Genomic DNA, 25,289 nt, shown 5'->3' with positions numbered 1-25,289 from the left:
ATAAAAAATGTGCATCAGGGTAAGATTCTAGCACCACAAAAATCTATTTGATAGCTATTTTAGATTAAATGTTGAATTAATTAACATGTTAAATTATCTCTTATTATAGCTACAGTCAGAATTAAGTGTTCTCCTTATCAACCCTCCAAGCCCTGTGCTTGCATTTCCAAGATGGCGCTATCTACCCCGTCACAGGATAGACCATTTGTCACACCTGCCCTCAAAGGATGTGTATGTGTATGTCTGAAATGCTCAAATATAACTAGGCAAAAAAGGAACTGTAATAAAACATATTTTTTAACATATCGCCACGGACACTCTCTCTTCTCTACAAGTCAATACTGATATCACTGCGTTTGGTTCCCTCATTCACTCAATAACTGAGGTCATAAAATTCTGCTGTTCTTAGAAGTGTGTTTTCAATTAGGCACCAGATTTCCTAGCAAATAAGCTACAAGAAATATCACTTAATGTCTTAAGAAATTATTTATTTAGCTAAGCATACCCATCTATGATTTTTTGTGCTTGAAAATTAAAGCTGTTATATCCTAAAAATGGAATCTATTATCAGAGGATGTGGCCAATTGTGAGCTTATGAAGCAAATATTGTACAACAGACACTAGTCCTAAAATACAGGTTATTTGTATTGACAAAAAGGCAGCATTTCTCCTCAGCACTCCTTCCATCAAACAAACCTGTGATTTACAAATAGATGTGCTGAAATGAATTACTGAGTTGTTACAGCAGAAGACACTAAAATGCATTTCACAGCCATAGTGACACTAGAAACTATTACTCCATTTATCAAAGTGCCTGCAATTTGGGGGTAAATAAGATGATAAATATTGAAGGAAGTTCATTTCTATCTAAAGAATTCTAATGCAAAAAAGGTTAAATATCAGTATACACATACTGGCATTTGGTATCTTTTTAGATTTTCCAATTACATGCCAATGTCGATGATTAATGGCTGTGAAAATTTTTCACATTAGGTAGGGATGAGTAGTAGCTCTACATTCTAGAAAAAAATACAAATCAAGGTAATTACATTCTGCCTACTAATAATATTAAATGCTATCTCTATAACATTATGTGGTCAGAATGCCTTAAATTTATTTGCTGATTAAGTTCCATTAAGTGAAACCGAATTATCCCTATTTTTCAAAAGAAGAATTTAAAACTAAAGAGAGAGCCACACAACAAAACAACGTGTCTATGGTGAGGCTGAAATAATCAACAATGGAAACATACTAAGCACCTCTAGGGAGGTGGGTACCATAACTCATGGTTATGCCTGTTTGCAGGATAAAGATGACATGTTGCAGTGCTCACTACTCATAGCCCCAACTCTGGTTTTAGTGACTTCACAGCTGAGCTTCTCCAAAGCTACGGCTTCCTTGGACAAGCAGCACCACTGAGATTTTGCTCTGAAACTGCACCTTTCCAAGGCCACTTGGTAGCAAGAACAACCCTGCCGCCTACCACGAATTTACAGCCACATAAAGACATTGTGCTATACTGTGTCACAGTAGCCAAGATTTGGAAGCAACTGAAGTATCCATCAACAGATGAATGGATGAAGAAAACGTGGTACATATACACAATGGAGTACCCTTCAGCCTTAAAAATAATGAGATCCTGTCATTCGCAACAGCATGGATGGACTGGAGATCATTATGTTAAGTGAAATAAGCTAGGCACAGAAAGACAAACATCACACGTTCTCACTAACTTGTGGGAGCTAAGAATCAAAACAATTAAACTCATGGAGACAGAGTAGAAGATGGTTACCAGAGGCTAGGAAAGGTTGTGGCAGGGTTGGGAGGAGGTGGGGATAGTTAATGGGTCCCCCCCAAAATAGAAAAATGAATAAGACTTAGTATTTGATAGCAGAACAGGGTGACTACAGTCAATAATAATTTAATTATACACTTAAAAATAATTAGAAGAGTATAATTGGATTGCTTGTAACACAAAAGATAAATGCTTGAGGCTTGAGGAGATGGATACCCTATTCTCCATGATGTGATGATGGCACATTGCATGCTTGTATCCAAATATTTCACATACTCCATAAATATATATACCTACTATGGACCCACAGAAATTAAAAACTAAAGATGAGAAAAAAGAAATGGTGCCATATGTGGCTCTTCATTAAAAAGGACTGCAGATGACGGGCATGCTGCTGATGATGCTCATGAAAGTTACATTTTATGAGGCTTTTATTTCGTATCTCATGCTTTATACTAGGTGATTTCCATACAGGATCTCATTTAATATCCACAACTCCATCCTTTACGTTTTGCGCAAACCTGCAAAGCTAGCAAATGGCAGGGCCAAGACGTAAAATAAAAATCTACCTACTTCCAAAGCTAATTTTTCCCATGATGGAAATTATTCCTTAAAATTCAATGGTTTGTACATAACTCACCCAACATTTGGGAACCTGGCTGTAGTTTTATTTCAATCTTAACAATATACCAACAACTTTGGTGTCTGTTAATAAGTCAGAGCTACTGAATTAACAACTGTTTCTTAGGTGAAAAGACGGCAGGATTATTGATAGTGAGTATCATGTGCTTTGTGAGTGTATCACAAAGGTCCTCAGAATAGAAAATACAAAATGTTGGATGTGAAGCTTCCCGTGTTAACGGAGTACAATCATATTTTCCAAACTAATTACATATCCTTAAGGATTTTTTTGATTTGTAATTTTTTCTACTCATTGTAGAAAAAAATGAGTAAAAAGTGAGTAGAAAAAAACATAGAAATATCCCAACAAGATTTAAAATCACTAGAGATCCCACCAAAAACACACAATTGGTTAAACCAGTGGTTCCAACCTTTTTGGCACCAGGGACTGGTTTTTGTGGAAGATGATTTTTTCATGGGTTGGTGTTGGGGGCACAGGGTAGGAGGATGGTTTTGGGATGAAACCGTTCTACCACAGATCATCAGGCATTAGATTCTCATAAGGAACACACAACCTAGATCCCTCACATGTGCAGTTCACAATATGGTTCATGCTTCTATGAGAATCTAATGCTGCTGCTGATCTGACAGGAGGCAGAGCTCGGTTGGCAATGCTCGCTTGCCTGCCACTCACCTCCTGCTGTGTGGCCCGTTTCCTAACAGGCCACGGACAGGTACAGGTCCACAGCCCAGGGGTCGGGAACCCCTGGGTTAAACTATCAGTGTATGTCACTCATGCAATTTCATGACTAAAGATGCACAAAATAGGTATAATCCAGCTACAAAATTATTCAAGGCTGCTCTCTTATTCAGGAAAAACTGAAAATTCATAAACAAGTTCGACTAGATTTTTAAAAAGCATTTTTCATAATAATATCTTGAAATTTACAATGAAATCTAACTAATGTCATGTAGCTAGGGTTTTAAACATTCGATCTTATTTTGTATTTTTTTATAATCTCTTCACATCTCAGTCTTAGCCATAACAATGCCGAGCAAAGAGTAACAACTTCACTAAAATTCTCCTTTCTTTTAGAACATTTTCATAATGAAATAGGAGATGTCATCTCACATCGCAAAGCAATTACGTGATTGTGAATAAATGACTTGATTTCTCTGGGCCTTTGTTTCTTCATCTGTGAAATAATAGCTAATTTGTCCTCTAAAACCCTAGGATCTTTATATTTGCTTGCCTGAGATAATTGCCTTTAAAGTGGAAAGAAGATCATAATTTTTAAAGAGAACCTTCTGTGTTAAGGTTTTTCTGATCCTTGTCCCTTCTGCCTCCTTCTGCTAACTTTTAGAATTCCTATATTTAAGGGAAATCTACATAAATCAGCCCTAATTGAAATTGATTTTCCATGTCGATCTGCATGTAGTCAGATTATTCTTTATAAATGAAAAGAATGGGGCATTTGTTTTGTTTTGTTTTGTTTTGAGGCAGAATCTCGCTCTGTCACACAGGCTAGAGGGCAATGGCATGATCTCGGCTCACTGCAACCTCCACCTCCCCGGTTCAAGCGATTCTCCTGCCTCAGCCTCCTGAGTAGCTGGGATTACAGCCACCCGACACAGCACCCGGCTAATTTTTGTATTTTTAGTAGAGACGGGGTTTCACCATCTTCGCCAGGCTGGTCTCGAACCCCTGACCTCGTGATCCACCCACCTCGGCCTCCCAAAGTGTTGAAATTACATTCTTTAACGGAATAACTGAATATTTAGTTAGCATAGAAAAGTCCTTAACATCTATGCCATAATAGAAGCCATCTACCCAGAGTACAGGGAAGGGCTTGGATGGAAGGATCTGAAAACCTGAGCCTCATGTCCAGCCCTACCACAAACTTGCAAGCATGATTGAGCACAGCCAGGGATTTCAGAGAAGGGATATGTTGTTCTTTCTCGAGGCCTAGACAGTTCCAAATCTGTGTTCTTTTTAGAATGGTTAATTCAACTTGTTACAGAAACTCATCAAGGCCACAGGGTCACTTGCTAACAGGACAGGATATATGCTGAAAACCGAAGAATTCAAACCAGACTGTAGTGTTAATTCATTACAGAGTTTCAGGATGTAATATCTTAAAACATTACTGGGTGCAATGCGTGGGTGATTTCTAATTTCATTTCTGAGAATTATTTATGTGATTAATCATATTCAGAAGAAAATGTTCGCAGCAATAATGTTGGCACGGGGGTTGGCTGCGCAGTCAGGAATTCTCCCTCATTCTTGCTTCAGTACTACTAATTGAACAGTCATCCAGGTCTGACTCAATGGTCCGTGGCAAGATAATTAGCTATAATATCCACAAACAAACCTGGAGGGCACCCTCAGTGAGCAGTGTACACAAAACTGCAGCTGGAGACCTTTCTTGCAGTTCAGAGAGCAACACAGAGAGGGGTTTGTGTTGGGCTAGACGAGCCCTCCAAAGGAAGTTACAGTCATCAGTATGAAAGAAAAGGGACTGATTTTGAAATTGAAGGCCCAGATAGAAAACACCTGTGGTGCATAATGGCACTCGTCAAGCAGCCGATTAGAAATTTCTGCCATTTTGGGGCTGTCTTCCTTCATGAACAGTGAGGGAAGAGAAAGAGGCTGGAATTACTTCCCAGTGTAGGACTTGGGGAAAGTCACGTCTCCTTACTCAGTTTCCGAATCGAAATGAACGAGAGTATTGTTTTTCAAAAAAACCTACCCTTCCTTCCTTCTGTTTTTCTTGTTTGTTTTGTTTTTGTTTATTTGTTTGCTTGTGTTTTTTTTTGAGATGGAGTCTTGCTCTGTTGCCCAGGCTGGAGTGCAGTGGCACGATCTCGGCTCACTGCAACCTCCGCCTCCTGGGTTGAAGCTATTCTCACGCCTCAGCCTCCTGAGTAGCTGGGATTACAGGCACCTACCACCATGCCCAGCTAATTTTTGTATTTTTAGTGGAGACAGGGTTTCACCATGTTGGCCAGGCTGGTCTTGGACTCCTGACCTCAAGTGATCCATCCGCCTCGGCCTCCCAAAGTGCTGTGATTTTTTTTTTTTTGAGACGGAGTCTGGCTCTGTCGCCCAGAGTGGAATGTATGGCCGGATCTCGGCTCACTGCAAGCTCCACCTCCTGGGTTTACGCCATTCTCCTGCCTCAGCCTCCCGAGTAGCTGGGATTACAGGCACCCGCCACCTCGCCCGGCTAGTTTTTTGTATTTTTTAGTAGAGACGGGGTTTCACCGTGTCTCGATCTCCTGACCTTGTGATCCGCCCGTCTCGGCCTCCCAAAGTGCTGGGATTACAGGCTTGAGCCACTGCGCCCGGCCCAAGTGCTGTGATTACAGGCGTGAGCCAAAGCGCCTGGCCCTTCCTTCCTTTTTAATTTTTAAGTCACGGACTCTTTTTATTTCCTAATAAAAATCTTACCTTGAAGCCCAGAGTGAAGCACACAGGGTCGGTCTCCTTTAACTGTGGTGTACAGATCCCCGCTTGCGTGCACTCCCCAAGCCCTCAAGGAGTTTACGAATCCTATGCTTTCTAAAACATGTGCTTTGGAAACTATAGAACTAAATCTGCGTTTCTCAAACTTGCCTGGCCACACGAATCACAAGGGATCTTGTTAAACTACAGCTCCTGATTCAACAGGTCTCAGGGAGGCCTGGCGGGGTCTGCGTTTCTCACAGGCTCCCAGGTGGTGCTGAGGCTGTGGATCCACACAGCACACTTGGAAGAGCAAGGGTGATGATTTCCTAAGGTCTCTTCTAACAGAAACATCCTCCGGGAGCCAGAAGAAGAAAAAATACTGAACCTCAGCCTTCCTTGTGTCTCTGGCACAACTTCATGGGAATTGAAGGCTTGTTTTTGCACCCAGGTCAACCTTTCAATATTTAGCTTCGATAAAGTTTGACTGTCCAAGGGAAGGAATTTTTTTCTCTCTATCTCATTCTTTGAAATACAATTTTTTTTCTCTATTTTCCTTATTTTGTGTTGAATATTTATTTAGTCTTAACAAGTTAAAGGTTGGATTGCCAGATTTAGCAAATAAAGGAGACACCCATAAAGTTTGGATTTCAAATAAACAACCAGTCGTTAAAAATATATATATTTAATTGGACATATACTAATTAATGGCTTTTTTTTTTTTTTTTTGAAATTCTGATTCACATGAGTGTCGTGTATTTTATTTGCCAATTCTATCTATGGGGAAACACAATGGCTTTGGGTCCTGGCCAGGGAATCTAGCAATCTAATTAAAATAAACGGCTCCTGTGTGTGGCTGTATCTCTTTGCTTCATGAAACATACGTCCCTTTTTCCTTAAAAAGAGTCACTCAGATTGATCTGTTGGTCTTCTGGTGTGGTTGAAAATTCCAAGCAGGAGCATTCTAATTGCTCGTGTGGGAAGCAAAGCCTGGGTGATCTTGGCATGTTTTCTGCTCGCCCTCTTTTGATTCTTCCTGGTGTGGAAGTTGCCTTATTTTCCTGCGTCAGCTATTCTCTAGTCTCCCATTACCACCTGTCATTGATATATCGCCTTCATTCTAGAACTGTCTTACGGATGATCCTGAAGAATTAGTTATAATCAGAGTCAGTTCATGTGCAAGATGAAAATTGTTCCCAGGCATATACAGATCAGCTATCTACTAGGGTTAACAACAACAACAACAAAAAACCATACCATTTGTGTGATTTTCCAAAAGCCAACATCTTTAAAGTACAAAGTCAACGATTCTCCAATGGCTGAAAAAATATCTTTCAATTACACATTGCAAACACTTAATGTGTATTGTTTTCTTTCACTCTTTAGTTTCACATATTTCCAAGAACACTTTCTTTTTCTCTCTCTTTTTTCTTTCCTTCTTTCTTTCTTTCCTTCTTCCTTTCCTTTCCTTCTTCCTTTCCTTTCTTTCCTCCTTTCTTTTGAGACAGTATCTCGCTCTGTAACCTGGGCTGGAGTACAGTGGCGTGATCAACTCTCATTGCAGCCTCAACCTCCTGGGCTCAAGTGATCTTCCAACCTCAGTCTCCTAAGTAGCTGGGACCACAGGAGTGCACCACCATTCCTGGCTAATTTTTTTCCTATTTTTATTTATTTAATTAATCTATTTATGCATTTATTTAGTAGAGACAGGGTTTCACCACATTGCCTAGGCTCATCTCGAACTTCTAGCCTCAAGCAATCCTCCTGCCTTGGCCTCCCAAAGTGTGGGGATGACACGCGTGAGCCATTGCACCTGGCCATGCAAATTTTCTGAATCCCCACCTACAGATTACAAGTCACTTCTATTTTTCCTGTGCTGTTTCAGATGTTTCCTGGTATTTTATCAATATCTCTTATCACATTTTTTCACATATTGTGGTTGTTCCTGTGATTGGAGGGATGTAGTCAACATACATATATATATGTATATGTGTGTCTATGTATGTACATCTATCTATATTGTGCTCTATGTATATGTCCTAGAAGTCAAATGTGATATCCTGTGAACGCTGAAATAGGCACAGCAGTGGGATATTGAAGCTATCTGACACCAGGAGTGAATCCTTATTGTAACATCTGCTCCTCTAGAAGACAACATTATTCTCAGTAATAATCATGAAAGGAAATTAATAATAATGGCAGTAAAGAAATGCAGAGAACATTTTCTTGTTTTGAACTTTATCGATATATAATTATGCCACTAAAAACCATTAAAAATAAAAAAATAAAATATTGCCATAAAAAGGGGGAAATAGAGTGAATGAATGCACTTTTTGAAAAAAAAGGGGGGATATCGCCAAATGAAGAATTTCACAACGTTCAGAGAATGATTTGTACTTGCAATAGCAGAATTGAAGTGACTTAAGTTCTGTTTTTCTGTCTTTACAACCACAATGCTATCATTCTTTATTTTGAATCTACTGTTTTAACACAGATATATAAAGTACCTTATAGGTTGAAGACATCAGTGTGTCCAAAACAAATGCAATGGATTCCAAACTCTGATTAACTTTTATTCTCTAAATGAATGCATGTAGCTGAGTTCACTGTCGGGAGCCAAGTGTGTTACTGGGAGGTCTCTGAATTAACTTCCATGCAGAAGGCAATGTTTACTAAAGGATAAGTAATAACATTGGACTAAGTTGAAGCTTATATATTACATCAGTAAAACTCAACAGTAAGTGAGCCCACTTTTTAATGCTTGGATCAGCAAAAGTTTCTATCAGGGAGGAATATTTTATCACTAACAGAGTTTAGAATTTTTAGTACATGGTGATAATAAAAAGCCAATTTTATTTGAGTCAGTTTTATTATAATTTTACCATTCTCTCAAGACGATGCAACCCCTTCTTACTTGCACTTGGGAACAGATAGATTTGATCCACCATGGCTGGCAAAGTGTTATATACAGGGAGATTCACAATAAGTGTTTGTGTTCACTTGCACAGATCTTATTTATAGTTTATGCTACCATGAGAGGCATGGCACTCAGACTCATGGGTGACAAGTTGTCTTTCTTGAATATTTTTTTTTCCTTTTTTGACTTCAGCCCACTATTGGCCACTTTGTTGTTCAAACCGAGCATGACAATGTGATAAATGCATTCAGTCATCCGATAAAATTAATATTTGCACACCTTTATGTAAAACAGTACTAAAAGTAAGGCAATTATGCATTTATCTTATTTATAGGGAAAATAATATATTTGTATATAAAAACTTGAACAGGAGTTAACCAATGAGATTTGAGAGTCAGCATGAAATCAAGTATCCACTGAAAACATTCCACAATAAATGCTATGAGTTTCAAAGAAAAATGCCTTCATTTGGAGTCATCGGAGATGGCTGCATGGGCAGAATGAATGGAACAGAAGACAGAATGAAACTGGCCATCAGTGCAGCCCTGAAGCTGCATGCAAGACTCACTCCAGGTCTTTAGAAAGTGCCAACCACTGGTTTTGTGTGCATTGATTTTCCCTCCTGTATTTCCTCCAGCAACTCAATGACTTGAGCGTTCCCTTGATCAGGGTTCCTCCTGGATATTTAAAATAATATCCACTTCCATCCCTTCTACATTCCTCCTTCTACTTCACCTCGAAGCTGCTACCTCCAGAGCCTCGCTATTACATGGCACTGCACTGCCTCTAAATCCTTTAGATGGTGGAAGATCACATCCAATTAGCCTCTACAGTTCATCCAGGCTTCACTTAACTTCCTGCCAGCCTGAGTTCCATAGAGGGCCTCTTCAGCCAACTTACTGTCGGTTCTCTCCTTTATCTGACCATCAATTCTGGGTAAGTTTCCCCAGTCCTCATCACAGATCCTTATCTTCTATATTTTCCTACTCCAGATCCTAAGCAGAACCAATTAGTGGAGAAAAAAGTCACATGTTCAGGTTCACCCAGTGTCAAAGAATCACACTCTAATTTCCATTGGAAAGTCAGTGATTCATTTACTCTTCTCTTGTTGAATTATTTTCATACACCCAAACTCCATCTATTTGCTCTAGCATCCAATCCCAGGCTGCCCTCTCTCAATTATGTATTTCTCCATCTATTTTTACAGAGCCAATGAAGCCCTTTAGAAGATGCTAATCCCTTGCTCCCGTCAATGCTTTTATATCTACTCATGTTTTCCTCATATCCTCAAAAGTCTTCCTCAGTTGCATAGTTAATTGCTTTCCCTGTTTAATAATACTGTCAGTGTTATGAAGTTACTTCATTTCTCCCTCCTCTCCAAGACCCTTAAAACACCCCTTCCATTGTTTTTTTACCTTTTACCTACACCGAACATCAGGAAAAATGGTTTACTTGATGTTTTTTCGAACTCTGAGTACTACATCTCTCTGAAATGTCCGGCTCCATCAACTGCCTTCATGGTACAAAACCATTTTTCACCCTCAGTGCCTGCTCCCCGTTTTAAAACTGCAATCTCTCAGGTTACCAATGACTTAGTCGTTAACCTCCTCTGTGACTTCTCTAGAGCACTTTACGCTGCTGCCTGTCTCTTCAATCTTGACCCTTTTTCCCTTTTGTGGCTTTCTAGGATGGTATATTTTCTTGCATCTTGCTCTTTGTGTGTGTGTGTGTATGTTTGTGTGTGTGTATGTTTGTGTGTGTGTGTGTGTGTGTGTGTGTGTATGTGTGTATGTCTGTTTTGTTTTTATCTTAAACGGTCCCCTTTTCTGATTCATCAGCATTAACTGTCAACACATCCTAAGGTTTAGTGTTGACAAAACCTAACTCTTTATTCTCTTGGGTTTCAACTTCTACTATTAGTTCCACATTTCTCACCTGATTGTTTTCCCAAATCCGTTCCCTTTTTGTTTTTCAGTTTTTTTTTTTTAAGATACACAATTTCTTGACCATCAGCTCAAACCAAACCTGCTTAAAATCCATCCTGTCACTTTCCTTCCTAAACTTACATTACCTTCTGATGTTTTTAATACTGTCATTAGAAAATTTAATTTCAGCCAGGTGCGATGGCTCACGCCTGTAATTCCAGCACTTTGGGAGGTTGAGGCAGGCAGATCACCTGAGGCCAACATGGTGAAACCCCATCTCTACTAAAAATACAAAAATTAGCAGAGCGTGGTGGCAGGCACCTGTAATCCCAGCTACTTGGGAGGCTGAGGCAGAAGAATCACCTGAACCTGGCAGGCGGAGGTTGCGGTGAGCTGAGACCATGCCACTGCACTCTAACCTGAGCAACAGGAGCAAAACTCTGTCAAAAGAAAAAAAGAAGAAGAAAGAAAGAAAGAAAAAAAGAAAGAAAAAGAAAGGAAAGAAAAAAGAAGAAAGAAAGACAGAAAGAAAGAAAGAAAGAAAAAGAAAGGAAGAAGAAAGAAAGAAAGAGAAAGAAAGAGAAAGAAAGAAAGAAAGAAAAAGAAAATTCAATTTCTCAGTTACACAGATTCTGGACTTTGAAGTTATCTTTGATTCTTCTTCATCCTACATATTCAATGTAATGAATCGGGGCATCTTCCTCACCTTTAGCACTAATTAGATATAGGAAACGTTCAGAAATTGCTTACTTTCTTGGAATCTCAGTCATCCTATCTGCAAAACATGGATCTAACAATTCTGTATTTACTGAGCTCATTGGGGAGTACTGAGAATCGAAGATAACTGTTTGAAAACCCTTTCACGTATAAACCTTTACACAAACAAAGATTGCTAAATTCTATCTTCTTCCTTCACATGGCTCCTGGATTAGCCTCATTCTTGTCCCTCTATAAATACCCCAATTCAGCTCTCAGCAACCACTTCACATATAGAATACTGATAGTCTTCTAACTCTCTTCTGACCGTCCTTTCACTCTTCTTCTGGCTCACTCTACTCCTTCCCCAGAAGCATTTTAAACTCCTACTTCTTTTTTATTTTATGTATGTATTTATTTATTTTTTTGATGGAGCCTGTCTCTGTGGCCCAGGCTGTAGTGCAGTGGCGTGATCTCAGCTCACTTCAACCTCCACCTCCTGGGTTCAAGAGATTCTCCTGCCTCAGCCTCCCAAGAAGCTGGGACTACAAGCACGCACAACCACGCTTGGCTAATTATTGTATTTTTAGTAGAGATGGGGTTTCACCATCTTGGCCAGGCTGGTCTCGAACTCCTGACCTCAAGTGATCCACCCACCTTGGCCTACCAAAGTGCTGGGATCACAGGCGTGAGCCACCGTGCCAGTCCTAAACTCCTACTTCTTTATTACATCATTGATTCTCACTGCTTATGGAATGATAGATTCTGTGTTTGTCCTTCAAAGCCTGCTATATCTATTTTCCATCTATACTAAAGCCATTTTCAATATTTGCTCATAGATATTAACACATAGTTAAATAAGTTGATTCATCCTGACCTCTCTTGATTTAATGTTTTTAAAGCCATAATATATCCCCATTCCATCTGAAAAGGTATCTCCCCTTCCTCTTCACTTAGCCAGAACATAGCACCCTTTCAAGACCCTGCACAAACACCATGTCTTTAATGAGATTCCTCCTAATTATCTCTCTCTTTCTTAAGTATTTTATAGCATTTGACTGAATCCTCTATTCAATATTGATCATACCTTTGATGTTCCTTTCATTATTATTGAATTCTCATGTGGCTGTTCGGCCTTTAAAGTTTTTGTGTCCTATGTCTTTAGATGCATACTAAGCTGGAAAATATAATTACACATAGGATGACCATATGATTTATTGTCCAAATTAGGACACTTTTGAGAATAAATGGAGAAACTATTAATAATTACATCAGACAACAGACATGAACTAGAATGGTTGGGGGCAAAGTGGAAAGTATGTGCACCTTAGTTACGCCCTCTGTGAGTGTAAGACTCTAGCAGACTGTGCTGCACAGACAGATTCTTTGGTTTTGACTAATCTTCTGCGATATGAGCTGAGAATATTCTAGTCTTCTTCAACATTAGCCTTAGTTCATAATATGTTAATAATGCTTTGAGCAGCATCTCTTTATTTTTTGAGCCACATTGCCACAAGTGGTTATTTTCTACCCAAATCATGTAATAATTTGCTATTAGACAGGCAATTTACTCTAAAGAAAAGTACTTTGCAGGAGGTGTGAAAACAAGCCAGTTCACTGCTGCCTAGTGACTGAGTTAAAAGACAAGATAATGCTGCACTGGTCATAAATATCCTAATAAAAGTCGAATGTGAGTTAGTGCTGCCTCCCTACAGCAGACTGGCCATGTTCCTTAAGAAATTGTTCTTGTCAAGTTACCTGTGTCTGGAGTGCCAATGTGTTTCTAAGTGAAGCTAAAGAAATCTGGCAAGTTAAGGTCTAATCAGCAGTGACCTTCGGAATGGTTAATGGTGAGTTATTTTCTATCCTAAAGTAATTGTGTGCTTTACTCCATATTTAATCACACGATTAAGAAAGAACCCAAGAGAATGATTTATGTCATCAAATCTGAGAGTGGACCCATTCATTTGAATATACAGAGTGATCTTATCAGTCAAACTAGGGCAAAACCACACTTACATATATGACCAGTTTCATCCTATGTTTTAAATTTGTATATGTTGGAGTAAAATTAAAAGTTTTAAAGAAACTTTAAAAGGCAGATAGCAAACTTTTTACCTATTTAAGGTCCTACTTTGAAAAATGAGCATCCAAAATGGTGTATATTTTTAAATCTGAGGAACTTGATTTATTTATTTTGGGCACATACTGTATCGTGTCAAATCAACTCAGAGGTTGAAATAAAAATATAATTATGACCCTGAGAAAATGAACAATAAAGTATTAGTGTAGCAGGAAAATAAAAGCTAATATGTAATTCAGAGGATCAATTGTAGAGGCTTTACAGACGCATTTGTAATTATATTGTCAAACAAAGTTGTAACTGGCTAATAACAGTGTTTAATCATTCCTTACTTAGGGCTCCAGTGATATTCATTACTGTCCTGTACACAGATTCATGTAACCTCCACAAAAGTTTTCCTGAGAGTGCACTGCATTCATCCTGTGATAAAGAAGTGCTGATAACCATGGTAATCGTATTATGTGAGTCCGATGATAGCTCTGGAAGTCATCCTGTTTGCAACACTTTAAAAACAAAAATAAAAAAAAAGATAAAAAGGCAAGAAGACTGAGATAAAACAATTAGAGCCTACAAAACAACTTTTTTTTGTTGTTTTTGTTTTGTTTTGTTTTGTACAGTCAATGGTATAATACTCTGAGGTTTGATAGTATGGTTTGTGAATTATTTAGATCATTTCTTCTTTTTCCCTTCCTCTTCTCATTTGGATAACTTAACAATAGCTCAAGACGATTGGGTAGGAGTGGGAAATAAAAGAATCCCTCAAATAAATGATCTGTTTACATAATTTTTGGTTGAAACTGACTACTGTTTAAAATAGCACTTTTAACAAAGTTGAAGGCTGCTTGGGAGAGTCAGCACAGTTGGTTGTAACTCCTGGTTGAGTTACACAGAATGGTTCAGGATTGACCAGAATCACAAAGTTAGTACAAGCTGGAATTGATGCAAAATCTGCTGCCTTCTTGGTGCTAGGGTCTTCCCACTGCATTTTCCTGATTTCTGATTCTGCTTCTGTTAAGCACTAAGCCCTTTGGCAAGTCAATTCTTATCTCACATTCTCCATGTTCTTATACATAAAATAAGAAAGAGGACAGATACTGATTCTCTACTTAGTACGAAGCTACGGCCTTCAGTCAGCCTTAACAACTAAACACTGCATCATAATAATTTTTTTAAAGGGGCGAATATTTATTTATCAATCACACCACTTTAGTTTTATGCATTTAAATCATACTGTGAATGATTCAACTAAAACATTTCTAATAAGATTTGTATAAAAATGTCTGAGGGCATCAAATCAATATTGTAATTTAAAGAGTTGTTTATCTTTTCAAGCATACAAATGTTCTTTCGGGAAAACAGAGTTTCATGTCTCCTTAGGTGAGACGTATAATGCAAAACGTTATAAATGACTGCATTTGATGTTTCCTTAAGTTCTCTGCTAACTCCTAACTTTCCGTCATTTCATGATGCTGTTTATTGAAGTTACACTTGGATTATTTTAGATGATGCATTTATTCAGCAAATATTTACTAAGCATTGTGCTTTCCCTCGGGGATAAAAGCGATGGAATGAGACAGATAATATTGTTTTCTGGAGCGCCTATATTGTTATTACAATTCACCAAGAATAAAATGATATCTCAATGAGGAAAGTCTCTCGATTTAGTTTTAAAGCCAGTTCTTAGAAGAGAACTGATCAGTCAATTCTACCTATTAACCAGTGTTCTGCCTACTCTAACAAATGAAAAAGAATTCTAAATCTCCTAATCTCTGGTTATTTACTTTTCTCACTGAAACAGCATGACTTGTTTCATTTACAAAATAGACGTATACTACATTTTCAATTATCCTAAATATATTCTGCTGAATAGCTCTTACTGATTGGGAGTAAAAATTTAAGGCCAAAAATATAATTATTTAGATTTTAAAAATGTATTTTATTTTGTTTTCCCTTTTTGGGTACTGCTGTAATTTTCAGTAAACAACAATTGTTCTTGTATCACTTTCTGTCATTATTTAATTTTTCCCCCAACAATTTCATTAGTTTACATTTGGGTTAGTCACTATAAATATATTTATAATCTTAATTTGCTTTTGATTTTACTTTGCTGAAAATTTTCAATGGCTTTTAATCCACCTGATTCTCTTTTTATAAACCACTCTTTCTAAACAAAGAAATATTCAAATATAATTATGTTGTTTGCTAAAACACACCCAGTCCATTGATTTTCCCTGACTTCTCATTACTCTAATAAATGTCTTACGTGACCTTATATGCACTGGATGGTGACTATTTTCTATGTTAATAATCCCTTTAAGGGAGGCAAGTTCTTTCCATGTGTGAATCCTGGTTCTTCCATCTTGACTTTTCCATTCTCCGGGGACTGTATATCCAGTTGTTGGGGCAGGAGAGAATGTGTGGCAAAGGCACACGTAATTGTTAAAAGCTTTGGCTTAAATGTGACTTTCTGGAGTGACAAGTAGTCACCTCTCCATCTTTGGGTGCAAGACAGTTTGAAAAAGATCTTTAATTGTGCAACTACTTACCAGTCACAACCCTCTACTCTAGAATCGGGAACATGAATTATAGTAAGTACTTAGCCTGCTCTGCTACAAATATCTATCTCTTTTTAATGACTTACATGAGGCTCAGAGACTATAATTATGAAGCATCTAGTACTTTATATGCCAATATATACAATACTAAATGATATGTAATATTATCACCGGAAACCTTATTATTATTTTAATGTTCAATAAATGAGCGCTTAGGATGTGCATGTATGTATATGTGTAAATTACCAGTTGCTGTTTAATAAATATAGATGGAGTAACATATAAAAAAAAAACTGTAAGCATGTTCCAAACATTTCCAAAACGTTTGTTGCCAAATGAAGCAAGCTGAAATATGAGATGTGTGTTACAGCAATAGGTACCTTCAAATGCACAAAGGATAGTCATAAGGCAAAAACGCATGCATGCATTCTGAGTTCTGGCAGAAGGCTGCACCGCTTCCACCAGTGCTTGTAGGATGTCTTTCTGGTCATTTTGTTTATCTGAAGCTCATCTCGGAAAGAGTTTTCAGGAAGAACTCATGGAAAGAATATTGACAGAGTTCCTGCACATGGATAATAATTTATTTATGCTCAATAATTATTGAGCGCATAAATAAATTATTTAAGCATATTATTTAATAAATAATTATTATTTAAGCAATTATTTAAAATTATTTAAGCAATTATTTAATAAATAATTTATTTATTAAATAATTTATTTATGCGCAATTATTAAATAAATTATTTATGCGCTCAATGGTCAGTTTTGCTGGATATGACTTCTTGGCTGACATTTTCCATCCTTTCACACGGTTACTCCATTTTCCTTTCTAGCACAAAATGTTGCTGTTAAAAACTTGATGATTATCTAATTCAGATATGCTTATAATTCAAGTGTTTTCTTTAAGTGCACAAAACTTTTTTCTTTCTTTCTTTTTTTAAATATTATCCAGTGACTTTACTAGAATAAGTCTTGATGTTCATTGTTTTGGGTAAATATTCTCAGGTACATAGCATGCTCTTTCAATATTTAATTTTTTTATTTCAAGAACTAAAAATTTTTTAGTTTGTGGCTTATTTTTCTTTTGCTTTGGTTTTTTTCTTTCCTATTATCCAGATGGGGAACCTTCTTTGACAAACTTATTTTTCATTACCTCTCAGATTTTTTTTATCTGATTTAATTCTTTTCAATTAAAAATCTACTTTTAAACCTTTTACTTCTTGTAATCCATTAAGAACTGTGTTTATTTGCTCTTCTATTATTCTAGTTTTTTATTTTCAAAATTATTCTGTTTTCTGTATTTCTAATTCTCACATCTATTTCATTTTTTAGGTGTTCTAATGCTAATTTGGGTTGTTCTTTCATGTTTTAAATCACTTTCTTTATGCTTTTTAGCTAGTTTTAAACTAGGTCCTTAGAGTTTTTATTAGATTTTTAAAAAATTTTTATTTTATGTTTGGGGGTACATGTGAAAGTTTGTTACATAGATAAATACATATAATGGGGATTCATTGTACTTATTATTACATCCACCAGGCATTAAGCCCAGTACCTGATAGTTATCTTTTCTGCTCCTCTCCCTCCTTCCACCCTTCCCCCTCAAGCAGACCCCAGTGGCTATTGTTTCCTTCTCTGTGTTCATAAATTCTTAAAATTTAGCTCCCACTTATAAGTGAGGACATGCAGTACTTGGTTTTCTGTTTCTGCGTTAGTTTGCTGAGGATGATAGCCTCCAGCTTCATTCATGTTCCCATGAAAGACATGATTTTGTTCTTTTTTATGGCTGCATAATATTCCATGGTGTATATATACCACATTTGCTTTATCCAGTGTGTCATTGATGGGAATTTAGATTGATTCCATGTCTTTGCTATTGTGAACAGTGCTGCAATGAACATTTGAGTGCATGTGTCTTTATGATAGAATGCTTTATATTCCTCTGGGTATATACCCAGTAATGGGATTGCTGGGTCATAGGGTAGTTCTGCTTTTAGCTCTTTGAGGAATTTTCACAATGGTTGAACTAACTTACACTCCCACAAACAGTGCTAAAAGGGTTCCCTCTACTCTACTAGCTCACCAGCATCTGTTATTTTTGACTTTTTAATCATAGCCATTCTGACTGGTGTAAGATGGTAGCTATCTCATTGTTGTTTTGATTTGCATTTCTTTAATGATCAGTGATATGTGGCTTTTTTTTTCATATGCTTTTTGACTGCATGCATGTCTTCTTTTGAGAAGTGTCTGTTCATCTCCTTTGCCCACTTTTTAATGGCGTTGTTTTTCTCTTGTAAATTTGTTTAAGTTCCTTATAGATGCTTGTTATTAGATCTTTGTCAGATGCATAGTTTGCAAATTTTTTCTTCCCTTCTGTAGGTTGACTGTTTACTCTGTTGACAGTTTCTTTTGCTCTGCAGAAACTCTTAAGTTAAATTAGATCCCACTTGTCAATTTTCACTTTTGTTACAATTGCTTTTGGTGTCTTTGTCGTAAAACCTTTTCCCGTTTCTATGTCAGGATGGTATTTCCTAGGTTGTCTTCAGGTGTTTCTATAGTTTTTTGGTTTTTATTTAAATCTTTGCTACATCTTGAGTTGATTTTTGTGTATGGTGTAAGGAAAGGGTCCAGCTTCAATCTGGTGCATATGGCTAGCCAGTTCTCCCAGCACCATTTATTGAATAGGGAGTCTTTTCCCCATTGCTTATTTTTATCAGTTTTGTCAAAGAAATGATGGTCATAGATGTGTGGCCTTATTTCTGAGCTCTTTATTCTGTTGCATTGGTCTGTGTGCCTATTTTTGTACCAGTACCATACTGTTTTGGTCATTGTAGCCTTGTAGTATAGTTTGAAGTTGGGTAATGTGATTCCTCCAGCTTTGTTCTTTTTGCTCACAGTTGCTTGTTGGAGGTGTGGATAAGGTACTTAGACTCTTTGCTCCTTCGTTAGTCCAGGGGTGGCAATGGCAGTTCCACTGCAGAGGCAGTAGCAGAGAGGCCTTCAGCTGTCCCTGGAGGCTCTGTCCAGGGAGTTGCTGAATTGGTACTGGCTCAATAGGTCTGGCAAGAGGTGGCTGGAGGCCCAGGCCTGCAGGACCTGCCTGGTGAGGTGACATGGGAATGGGTCCCACCTAACAGTCTGGCCACTTTTCTCTAAGGTTGCTGTGGTATGCTTGGGGCCCATGCCAGTCCCTAGTCACCTCAGATTTTTCAGAACCTGTAAGTGTCACCAGTGAAAGCTATGAAACAGTAAAGATGGCAGCAAAGAGGCCTTGGTTGGGAGGCCCCACCCAGTGCGGAGGTAAGGGATTGGGTACCTCTTAGTATTTCTTGAGTTCCTTCCCTTCCCCAGATTTTACAGGACTCCACAAGGTGTCTAGCAGGACTGGAAACAGGAAAACCACAAAGTAAGCCAATAAGCATTGCCTGGAAAACACAGCCGGCCCATGTGAGAAGAGCAGCAGAAAGTGAGAGGGGCAAGTTCCCACTCCAGTTGCAGGTGAGTGCAGGGGACCTGTGTAAGAATTTCTGAAGGGGCAGGAGCAGTATAGCACAAGGAATTCTCAAAACTGACCTGCCAAGGCCATCTTCCACGACAGTGGCCCACACTAGGAGAAAATCCTGGGAGTAAAATGAATAATGAGTAGGATAGGGACAACAGAGATTTATTAGATAAAATAATAAAAAGAAGGAAGAAGATTCCTGTACCAGCCTGGCTAACATGGTAAAACCTCGTCTCTACTAAAAATACAAAAATTAGTCAGGTATGGTGATGGGCGCCTGTAATCCCAGCTACTTGGGAGGCTGAGGCAAGAGTATTGCTTGAACCCAGGAGGCTGAGGTTGCAGTGAGCCAAAATTGCGCCACTGCACTCCAGCTTCGGCAATAGAGCGAGACTGTGTCTTAAAAAAAACAAACCAAAACAAACAAACAAAAAAATTGAATAGAAAAATGGCTTTTCATCTATTTAAAGTTTATCTCACCTACAGTAATTTTAAGTATTATGTTACTTAGAATACGAATGTAGTAATTAGCTGAAAGTAGAAAGTACAGACATAGAATAATTCTGACCCTATATTCACTTACTACGTGATATAAGACAGGATGTATGAATTTTGCATTAAAATTTACTTTGTTTCTATTAAGAAAGCTTTTATACAAGGATTACCACAAGATCATATAGTAAAATAACCTTAATCCATTTTCAAACTAAAAATACCATTGATTGTTCACTTCTAATAAAATCACAAAAAGTATGATTACTACCATCATTTATAATACATTCTTTACATTCATACTCCCTAGATTGCTAATGTTTTGGTCTCTGAAAATTTTATATTTTAATTTTCTTACAATCACAAATAACTCTAGTATTAGTTATAAACCAGAGCATGCCGTAATAATAAACTAATTTAGTTTAGTTGTTTTGTATGTTTGTTAGAAAAGAATACGCTAAATGGAATTGGTGGAAAAGATAATCTTGTAATTGAATAAATTAATTTTTACTGTGAAGCACCAATTATTGCTAAAATTAAAGTTTCTATTATTTGTTTTCACAATAGAAAGGCTTAAGTATTTATTTTAACACTGAACAATTAGCAATGTCACAAGGAAGAAATTACTCAATAGTTGGTACTGTCAGTAGAGTAGTCTCTTCAAGAGGTAACAGAAGAAAAGAATCGGAATACTTAAAACATATATCATGTCCTTAAAATGTCATAATTCAAGCTTACAAATGCCCAAGTGAATTGTAGCTTTGCAGATTTTCATTTATTTATCTGATTCTTTCATCTATTAAGAATCTTTCTGTGGTATCTATCTATCTACCTATCTATCTATCTACCTATCTATCTATCTATTCATCCATCCATCCATCCATCCATCCATCTATCCATCCATCCACCCATCTATGGATTTTCACTGTCTTACGTAGCATTGAAATAATTAGGGAATTAATTAGTAAAAAGAAATTACCACAGATTAGAAATTAGAGATATTTTATTCAGTATTTTCAATAATTCTCCCCAATGAAGGGAAGAAATTATTTCATTAAATTAGAAACACTATTATAGTTTTAGGAATTTAAATGAAAATGTGTTACTCAGAAAAGTAAATTAAGGCTGACATCTATAAAAGAAATCTTATCTTGATGATTACATATACAAGGCAATCATGATGCACTTGAATTGATGTCTTAAAAACATTCAGTGATGTTCATGAATAAAAATTCTAGCATCTTAGAATAGAAATTGAGAAAAGAAAACCACTGACATACATAGAGTGTCTCTTTTTTTCAAGTGACCCAATTTCACCTACTTTTCTCTGCATTTCACTATATTTCTGGAAAGCTGTCATCTACTAATATAGCTTCTTTAATGGGAATTATATCAAACCATGTCAGATGTGTTTTGCCTTATCTTTCTTTCCTTGCAGCAGTTCATGAAAAATGAACACCATCTTTTGCTTCATCTAAGAAATACAAATAAAAAGTATTTTATTTCAATGAATCATTTTTTCCCCTTGAGTTTTCTTTAAAACTGAAGTTAAGACTAAGAAATACCTTAAGAGCAAAACTCAATTATTAAGAATATGTGACTTCAAGACAAAAAAAGATTTGTGGTTCTATGAAGCGATTTCTCATGAACTACATAGGTTTGTCCACAGATCACGTCTTCCTAACTCCCCAAGTGCGATCCATCCAGCAGCTGCAAAGCAAGATGCCAAACTCTTAGCAAACGCTTTTTTTCTCCCCAGCAGCCTTTGAATTCTTGCCTGGCTCCTTCTTCTGGCTTGTTTCCTGGTGGTACTATTAGTCGCCAGAAAAAGTTGAGGGCCACAGCTGCCTGTGTTTCTTTAATCTTATTCTCCACGGGTTCTTGTGATCCAGAAATATTTCTTGGGATGGGGAATCCCCTTGAGTGGCAAAAAACTTAACAGACTCTTGCTATGATGCTGTGTAGCTGCTCAGGCTAGAGGGCCAGGGTGAGGCATTCTGGTTTGATGTCTTGACTCTGTAACCAGGTGCCATAGGATCCAAACAAATTGTTTCACCATCCTGAGTATTTCTACCTTGGACTTGACTCCAACAAAGGGGTGAAAGGATACTGCCCACTCAGGTTCCAGGAACAGAGGTCTTATCTCTGCTGGTTTGAACTTACTTGGATTTTATATCTACAACCATACAGCTGGGGTTTTATAGCTACAAGAGTGATATGAATCACCTTTTGAAATGTTAATATTAGTTGAAGATGGTGTAGAATCATTTTTTATATCAGACATGTGTCTGTATTAAAGAGAATAATGCAAAACTCATTAAATTTTTAAGATAACACATGAGTCCTCAAGGAAATTTACTTGTGATAGATACTTGGAGAATTCATCTACTTATTTTGGAAAAGTGACAGAATCCCAAGGTTGCACACAGGCTGAAGTTTGTTTTTGCTTTGGTATCCTGATTCTGCTGATAGAAAATAAAAAGTACTCCCAGTAAAAGCAGATATTTTGGTGCCCTGGAAATAATAAGAATTTAAAAAGTGTGGTATGAACAATGACTGGTATTTAGACATTTATGTCCAGATTTTATTATAGAAATAACTAATAACTTCTAATTCAGGCACACTTTAAGAATGGTGAGAGTGTTTCCCCATCAGAAAAACAAATTATTATTATTATTATTATTATTATTTTGAGACAGAGTTTCATTCTGTTGCTCAGGCTGGAGTGCAGTGGCGTGATCTTGGCTCACTGCAACCTCCTTCTCCCAGGTCCCAGTGATTTTCCTGCCTCAGTCTCCTGAGTAGCAGGGATTACAGGCACACACTACCATGCCTACTTAATTTTTGTATTTTTAGTAGAGGCGGGGTTTCACCATGTTGGCCAGGCTGGTCTCAAACTCCTGACTTAAAATGACCCGTCCGTCTCAGTCTCCCAAAGTGCTGGGATTACAGGCGTGAGCCACCGCAACTGGCCTAGGAAAATAAACTGCTTTGGAGAGCAGTCTTTTTTTATTCATTTACTCTCTCTCTCTCTCTCTCTCTATATATATATATATAAAATCTATATCTAGAGCTCCATAAAAAGTTCTATGATAAAATAAAGATAATGATGATAAGAATAAGAATGCCACTTATTATCAAGTTGAACCCTCCACCTCCTGAGCTCAAGCGATCAAAAAGGTAACATTGCTCAAGCAATTAAAAAAGGTAACATTTTATCAAATATTTTATGGTGACTGCCTCTTCTGTAAAACTAATCATTCAATGTGAAATCCACACCTAACTTAAAATGTGTTTATCAGCTGTCTCCACCCACTGGAATGTAAGCTCCATGAAGGCAAGGATGATCTTGTTCGTTTTGTTTACCAATGTACCTTGGGGACTTGGTGCATAATAGAAGCTCAACAAATATTAAATACATGAATGAATGACTGGTGAACTTATCAGTTGGCTTTGGCAGCCTTCTGCCTCCTCATAAGCTTCTGCTTTCCTTCTTGCTAAAAACCAGTTGATTTCCTACTTTAAAAAACTATGGAACCAACTTTTCTTTCTAATTCTTTCTCTCTGCAAGGTTTTCTCTACAAACCAGCATCATCCGATAGAAATACAGTATGAGCTACGTATATAATTTTAAAAGTGTCTAGTGTCCATTTTAGAAGTAAATATGAATAAAATTAATTGTAATAAAATTTATTTAATACAGTATATCCAAGATACTATAATTTCAACATGTAATTATATAAAAATTATTGATGAGATGTTGACATTATTTTTTGTACTCAGATTTGAAAATCCAGTGTGTGTTTTACACATACCTTGTTCTAGACAAGTCACAGTTTAAGAGCTCAAAGTCCATATAGGTAGCAGCCACATATTGACAGCACAGTTCTGTACCCTGTATTTCTCCAGTCCTCAGGGTAGGAATTATAACTACTATTGACAGGCAAACTCCATTGCCATTGCACGATCTCAGTCCCCTCCTGAAATACAAGGGCCATTGTTCCTACAACTTTTGCTTCTTCCGATTTCATTTTAAATTACTCATTTGAACTGACTCCTTTCTCTCTGAGGACATTTCAAAGCTTTGCAGCATAAGTGGCAGGATTAGGTACTCTTAGTTTTTACTTTTCTATGTAGAAAAAAAAAATCCTCCAATATTTTATTCATAGAATCTGTCTTCCAAAGCTGTAAATCACTTTTATCATTAGGTTCTTATCAATTTCTCTTTATTTTTATGTGTACAGAACAATCAAAACTGCACATGAGTGTCCAAATACTAGCAATTATTTATGTTTACTAAGAAAAATTAAGGACAATGTTCAACATTAATACTTTCAGCAAGATGGCTAGTCTAAATTATTTGTTATAGTCCAAATAGAATCCTTTCATTGGAATGTTGATTTTGTGTGATTATCACTTTGTAATATTATTTTCTTGACCTTCAGTTAGATTACATCTTAAGTATTTTATTTAAAAATCTTGAATAGTGATGTGTGTAGAATACCATTCAAGAGTGTAAACATTTATCTCTGTGACCCATATTCATGAAACAATAAAATATACTACAAGTCATAACATTTATGCTTAGCAATGTTCAACAATTATTAAATTTAATGTAAAACCTAGACACATTGACTCTTCCAAAAAGATACTAGTTTCATCAAGATCTTTTAAAAATTAAGGAATTCATGCTTATTATGTGTTCTCTGCCATTTTTTTTCAAGATAATAAACTTCATTTTCAAAAAAAAATACTTAAAGCATGTGTAGACATTCCTGTATATAATGTGATAGATTTTGGCCAAAATCAGATACCCTTTAGAAAATTAATGTGAAAAGCTAGACACATAAACATGAAATGCAAGCCAGTCAGTCAAAGATCTGAGAATGATGGAGTAATATACAAGATAAGTTAATAAAAAATAGGCTATTCGGCTTGACTGAATAGAAATGGAACATTTTAGAAGAATGGAACTCTGGTACCTAATCTTGTATAAGAAGACACGGGATATTAATAGTTAATTCACTTGTTTATGGGGTGATGATTTGCTTAATTATCTCATTTCCTTTCTACAATAAGAAATCTAAAAGCTAAAGCCCATGTAAGTATTTTATATAAGGAATGCTGTTTGGGTCCACAAAATGTATAATAACTGGTGTATCTTTTCTGCAAGAACAAAATACACAGCTAACAGCCACTGACATTATCATCACTAAAAATAGACAATAATAGCAACAGCTACATGAATTGTTGTCATGCTT

General features: G+C 36.9%; 1 protein-coding gene across 2 annotated transcripts in view; it reads right to left on the bottom strand.

The window, feature by feature from the left end:
* PLXDC2 (plexin domain containing 2) overlaps positions 1–25,289 on the bottom strand; it is a 468,173-nt gene that overhangs the window by 10,089 nt on the left and 432,795 nt on the right. The gene's annotated exons all lie outside the window — the stretch shown is intronic.

The sequence above is a fragment of the Macaca mulatta genome, chromosome 9, assembly GCF_049350105.2.
Source record: "Macaca mulatta isolate MMU2019108-1 chromosome 9, T2T-MMU8v2.0, whole genome shotgun sequence".
Classification (NCBI taxonomy): Eukaryota; Metazoa; Chordata; class Mammalia; order Primates; family Cercopithecidae; genus Macaca; species Macaca mulatta.
This window is presented reverse-complemented; position numbering and strand designations above follow the sequence as displayed.